Genomic DNA, 6000 nt, shown 5'->3' with positions numbered 1-6000 from the left:
CTTACGACGAGACTCAGGCTGCGCAGTTGCCAGTTCCTTATTTGGGTTTTGGGTTGCCAGGTTTTAGCCTATGACAAAACGGTTGAAATTGAAACTAAGTGATCGTGTATGTGTAGGGTGTATTTCATACACAATCTGGCAACCTGAACGGATCAATGATTTTAAAATGAAGTTTGATGGCCATGCAAATTACGGGAGTTTTCCGGGAGAAATAACAAAACGGGAGTGTGCTGGGAGATGACCTTGAAATACGGGAGAAACCAGAAAAACGGGAGTGTTGACAGGTACAGTATGAGTGTCATCAGATAAAAAAAGTAAACTGTATACCCCTAAGGCCTTCGACTGATTTGACAACCTACTTTAACAAAGAATAATCAGCTGAAGTTAACATTTGCGTGTCTTCCTGCTTGATGAAATGCCTTTTGATTGCTAATGCATGTTTGTACATTAGATTTCTATTTAAAACAGTAGAGCAGCTGGTAAAGCCATCTACTCCCTGTGTCCCAGTGGAAAGTGATGCTGATTGTGAAAAGTGTTGATGTAGTACCAACAAAGTTCCTATTAGAAGTAATTGAATCTGTTGGGTCCTGTTTGCTTTCTATTTTTAATAGTTCACTTTTAAATGGCATTGTCCCTGATTACTTTAAAACTGCAAGTGTGAGCCCATTGCTAAAGAAATCAGGGCTTGATCCATCTCTACCTCAAAACTACAGACCTATTTCCAAGTTACCATTTGTATCAAAGATTCTTGAAAGATTAGTGTCCAAGCAGCTTGTCTCTGCACTGGAAAATAATAATCTTTTTGAAAAGCTACAATCTGGTTTCCGAAAGTATCATAGCACTGAGACAGCACTGCTGAAAGTTACAAATGACCTTTTAAGAACAGCTGATGATGGCATGTGTTCTGTCCTTGTACTTCTTGATCTTAGCGCAGCCTTTGACATTTGACTATTGATCACAGCATACTGCTGCATAAGACTGGAACATTGGGTGGGAATTTCTGGTACAGCCCTACAATGGTTTTCATCTTACTTGTCAAATAGGAAGTTTTGTGTTTCTGCAAACAGTTACACATCTTCATTTTCTCCTGTCAAGTATGGGGTACCTCAAGGGTCAGTTTTAGGACCAATCTTATTTTGTTTATACATGCTTCCTCTTGGGCACATTATCCAGAAACACTGTGTCTCCTTCCACTTCTATGCTGATGATACACAGCTGTACCTGCCCATTAGTTCCTCTGATCCTAGTATGCTGAATTCCTTAAATTAATGTCTTTGTGACATAAAAAACTGGATGTCAAACAATTTCCTCCAGTTGAATTCAGACAAACAGAAGTCCTCATCATTGGATCCCAGCACATAGTGAAACAAATGATACCATCCTTAGGTCCCTTTCAATTTTTTGACTGTGTAAAACCTGTTGCAAAGAATCTTGGTATCTGGTTTGACAGTAATTTAAGCTTTGAACGTCACATCACAAAGCTCATACAGTCTTGTTTCCATCACCTCAGAAATATTTCCAAGATTAGTTCCATCTTAACTTTTTAAGACACTGAGACCATTATACATGCATTTATTTCTTCACCTGGATTACTGCAATAGTCTTTTTTTTTCTTGTCTGAACCAAAAATCTATAAAGAGACTTCAAACTGTTCAGAATTCAGCTGCCCGGCTTCTTACTAAGACAAAGTACTGTAATCACATTACTCCTGTTTTAGCCTCACTGCACTGGCTCCCAGTAAGCTTTAGAATTGAATTTAAGATTCTTCTGATTACTTTTAAAGCTCTACATGGCCTGTCTCCCAACTACATATCTGATCTCCTAGTACCTTATACACCTGTGCGTACTTTAAGATCATCTAGTAGTGGTTTCCTAACTATTCCTAAGGTCAATCTCAAAACTAAAGGGGAGAGAGCATTTAGTGTCAGGGCACCTAGGCTCTGGAATGACCTGCCTGATGAAATCAGGTCAGCCAAGTCAGTATGCTCTTTTAAATCCCTCCTTAAAACTCATCTTTACAAGCAAGCCTTCCTTAGTTTTGTTTAAGTAATATACTTCATTTTGTGTTAAGTTTATTAAGTTTTATTTTAGTGTTAAGTTTTATTTCAGTGTCAAGTTTTATTTCAGTAAGTTTTATTTCAGTGTCAAGTTTTATTTCAGTAAGTTTTATTTCAGTGTAAGTTTATTTTCCTTTTTCAAATTTATGTTAAGTTTTAATTGAATTAGTATATATTATTTGATTGTTATATTATTATGTCTTATTTGCATTTTCATTTATGTTGATATTGTACAGCACTTTGTAACTTTGTTTTGAAAAGTGCTATATAAATAAAGATTATTATTATTATTATTATTATTCTATCATATATCATGGATAATTTAAATGTTAAAACGACTTGCTACGGCCTTGAGAAAAGACACGTTTGATCTTCACTCACTAAGAAGCCTACTGAGGTAGACCAAACCGATTCTCATTGCACAAACAACTCTAAGCTCTCTTGCCAAACGCTGAGAACTACAAATCAACACCTATTGAAGGTATTTGTTGTCCAATCAAGAAAAATCTTTAATCCATCAGCAATCTCTATGAAGATGGGAAAGCTCAATGTGGACTAAATAGGCCAACCAGCAGAGGTGACCACCACTGAAGCTCACAACACCCTCGCAGCACCATGGCAACAGGGAGCCCTTACCCGAGCCCATCAGTTAAATCCTATCACTGTGCAGTCAATGATGAGGACCTACACGGTTTGATGGCTGCACAGATGAGGCCATTAAATGTCTTCTGAAATAACTGTTTGGTCTAATCGACAGGCTTGGTGATGGATCACTTTTGAAATACCATTAGTCAGAGGGGGCATAGAGGACTGGAGGTCCTCTTCAACGTGATGCTGGTGGCAGCCCGAAAATCCACTTGTCCAGTTGTCATATGAGACCGATATCAAGAACTTGGGGCACAAACAACATGCACAAACATTTGAAATCACATGCCTGTGTGAAGTGTGCTTTTGTTTGCTTTTGAAATCATGCTTTTTATTTAATTTCATTGTTTGTTTAGACATCAAATTCTGAAACTGTGGCAGCAGTGTTTTTCTCTGTTATTGTGCATGTAATGGAAGTCTAGAACTGTGTTACTGAAAATTGTCAGATTGTTTTTTACATCTTCACAACTAATCTAAGACCTTTACTTCATGTTGGACCCATAGACTACCGGTATATACATTTTGATACACTCTATGGTATGTACCAGAATATTTTACATTCTAATATCTGGATTCCCTAAATGTATGCATGTGCACAAGTGTTTACACATTGACACACACACACACACACACACACACACACAGCAACATCAGGTAGATAAGGTTAATGTTGCAGCTAATGGGGGGGATAGTGGAGGGGTATTTGATGTTAAAGGGTAATTGAGTGTGCATTTGTTCCTGCCTGTCCCCATCTCTCTCTCTCCCTCTCTGTGAAAATGTGTGTGTGTGTGTGTGTGTGTGTGTGTGTGTGTGTGTGTGTGTGTGTGTGTGTGTGCATGTGTAAAGGAAAATAAATATAGACTAGAATCTATAAAACACAATTATGCTGCATGTCACAGGTTTTGTACAACAGTCTAAATATAATCCTCCATACTCCATACTGTGTCATTTGATCAAAACTCACAAGTCTGACAGACGGTATAAACACAACATAATTGTGTTTGCATTGAATCATGTTTTTTTTTTCTTATTTACTGTTAGGAATTTTATTTGGTTGTTTACTTAAGAATTTCATGTCATTGTCATTTGCAAAAACCCTTCAGCCTTATTTTGATAAAACTGTCTCCATGTCTACCACCCATTTCAAAGTTCAAAGTCAAAACATGTAAAATATTATGCAATTGCTGACTAAAAAGATAAAAAGAATTTCCTTTCAGTGTTACAACACAGAACATGTATGTGTAAATATCTGTTTCTCAAATGTCGCCCGAGCTGTCGGCAAGAAGTTGGAGACTCCACAAAAAAGGGCAGAAAGTCATGACAAAAACCGAATGACACTTGACAGGAGTGAGTGACAGAAACGTTATGTCATAAACGTTTATGACTTGTTTATAATGTTTATGACACGTTCATGACCGTATTATTTCACTCTTATGTAGATACCTTCAAGTAAAAAATCATGTGTTAGAGACGTATGTTTATAAAGGGGTTCACTTAAGGGAAACAGTGCAGAAAAGCCAGCCTGACATTCGACTGGGGCGACATTTACATTACCCCACCAAGTGCCCCTCCATGGGAGGTGGCCACCATGGCAACGCACCCCTGTTGTTTTCCTATTCATTGAATTATTCAGAAGCCCCTAACCTCTCCCAGCAGAACTGTCACTGGTAGCGTGGTCATACCAGCATCATAGTTAATTTGTGTACGCAGAACAGGAAGGGACCGCGCCACACGGCACCTAAGACCAGATACAATACACTGCACAGCACTGAGATGGTGGTTGCATCACCTGTGGCTGAGTGCGCGGTTTCAAAAGAAGCAACACTGTTGTTGTTGAATGATGTAATCAATAACATATTTGTTGACGTGTTGATGCTACTTTTACTGCCTCAGTAAATATTACAGGAGAACACAGGAAAGGAAATTGTTGTTGTTGTTGTTATTATTATCAATATTATTATACTTCAGAAGTGAAATAGAGCAGGAGAAAAGGTGATTCAGCTATGCTTCAGTAAACCATTTAGGGTCCAAAAAAGCTTTATTGTTGGTGCCGAGTCTGAAAGTCTTTTTCTCGCTTTGTAAGGTTTTAATGAGTACCTGACTAAACAACTGGCAATGAGCCAAGACTCTCTGAGGGCTGTCATATTTCTTTACTTTTTGAACAAATGAAAGTAAACTCTGTTGATATGTGAAATGTGTATACAGTCTCCTGAAATACCCACTTTCTCAAGTGTTTACAGAAATGAGCCAGGGATAACATGTATTATTACAGCAAACTGTGAAGTTGGGCAATTCTGTTTTCTCACCGGTACGGGAAACAGCAGGCAATGGTTTGTTTGTTCATTGTGCCTGTGATCTCAATATCACTGTGATCAAAATTCACTGGCTCCTATTCCTGTTTAAGAAAAAAAGGTAAGGAAATCCCCCATTACCCTGTCATCAACACCTGAGATGAATAATTCATCAGATGCCAGGCATAAGATGATTGCCACCAGTTTTCAGATGCCAAAAGATTGCAAAAAGGCCTTTTTTCTTAAAATGTAACATCTCAGTCCAACTTCTACCAAATGCTGACTGACAAAAAGCCAGCTACATACAACAGAGCCTACAGACACTTAGTTCTACACAGAGATGTCTAAGTATTAGTTCTACACAAAGCTGTCTAAATAACATCAGTTCTACACAGAGATGTCTAAATAACATACAAACATTTGAGATGTAAATCACTTTCCCAAGAAGTTCCTAGAGGATACAATCCAAAGACATGTGTAAGCATAGATAAACTGTATAATATATTATATAACATATTATGTATACATATGGTATTACAATCATAGATATGTGTGATACATGGTGATAAGGATGTTAGTGTGAAATTGTTCTGCTATGTGTCAATTAACATGCTTGCTGGTGTTTGGGATAATGTGGTAGGAGTGTGGATTTGGGTATGTTTTGAAATCTTCAGTGCTGCCACGCCTAAGGCACATTTGAGTTGCCGGAGGCGATAGGGGAGAGGTCTGAGTGAGCCCCTTCAGTCCTGCCTGTCCACTGGTTCTGCTATCCCCTAATCATCAAAGCCTTGTTCTTGCTGGACTCTATGGAGCATTTGAAAGTGTCCATACCATAAATGGCGATATATAAATCAATATGAAAAGTAAATGTCCCAACAGTTCACATCCCACATCTTTTCAACCTTATTTCCTGCCTAAAGTCAGTTTTCATTCCAGTATATATATATATATATATCTTTATTTCAGACCCACGGGATCCATATCACAGTAAAAAAAAACAGTAGAAA

The sequence above is a fragment of the Alosa alosa genome, chromosome 5, assembly GCF_017589495.1.
Source record: "Alosa alosa isolate M-15738 ecotype Scorff River chromosome 5, AALO_Geno_1.1, whole genome shotgun sequence".
NCBI lineage: Eukaryota > Metazoa > Chordata > Actinopteri > Clupeiformes > Clupeidae > Alosa > Alosa alosa.
The sequence above is the reverse complement of the archived record's forward strand: the minus strand, read 5'-3'. Positions refer to the sequence as shown.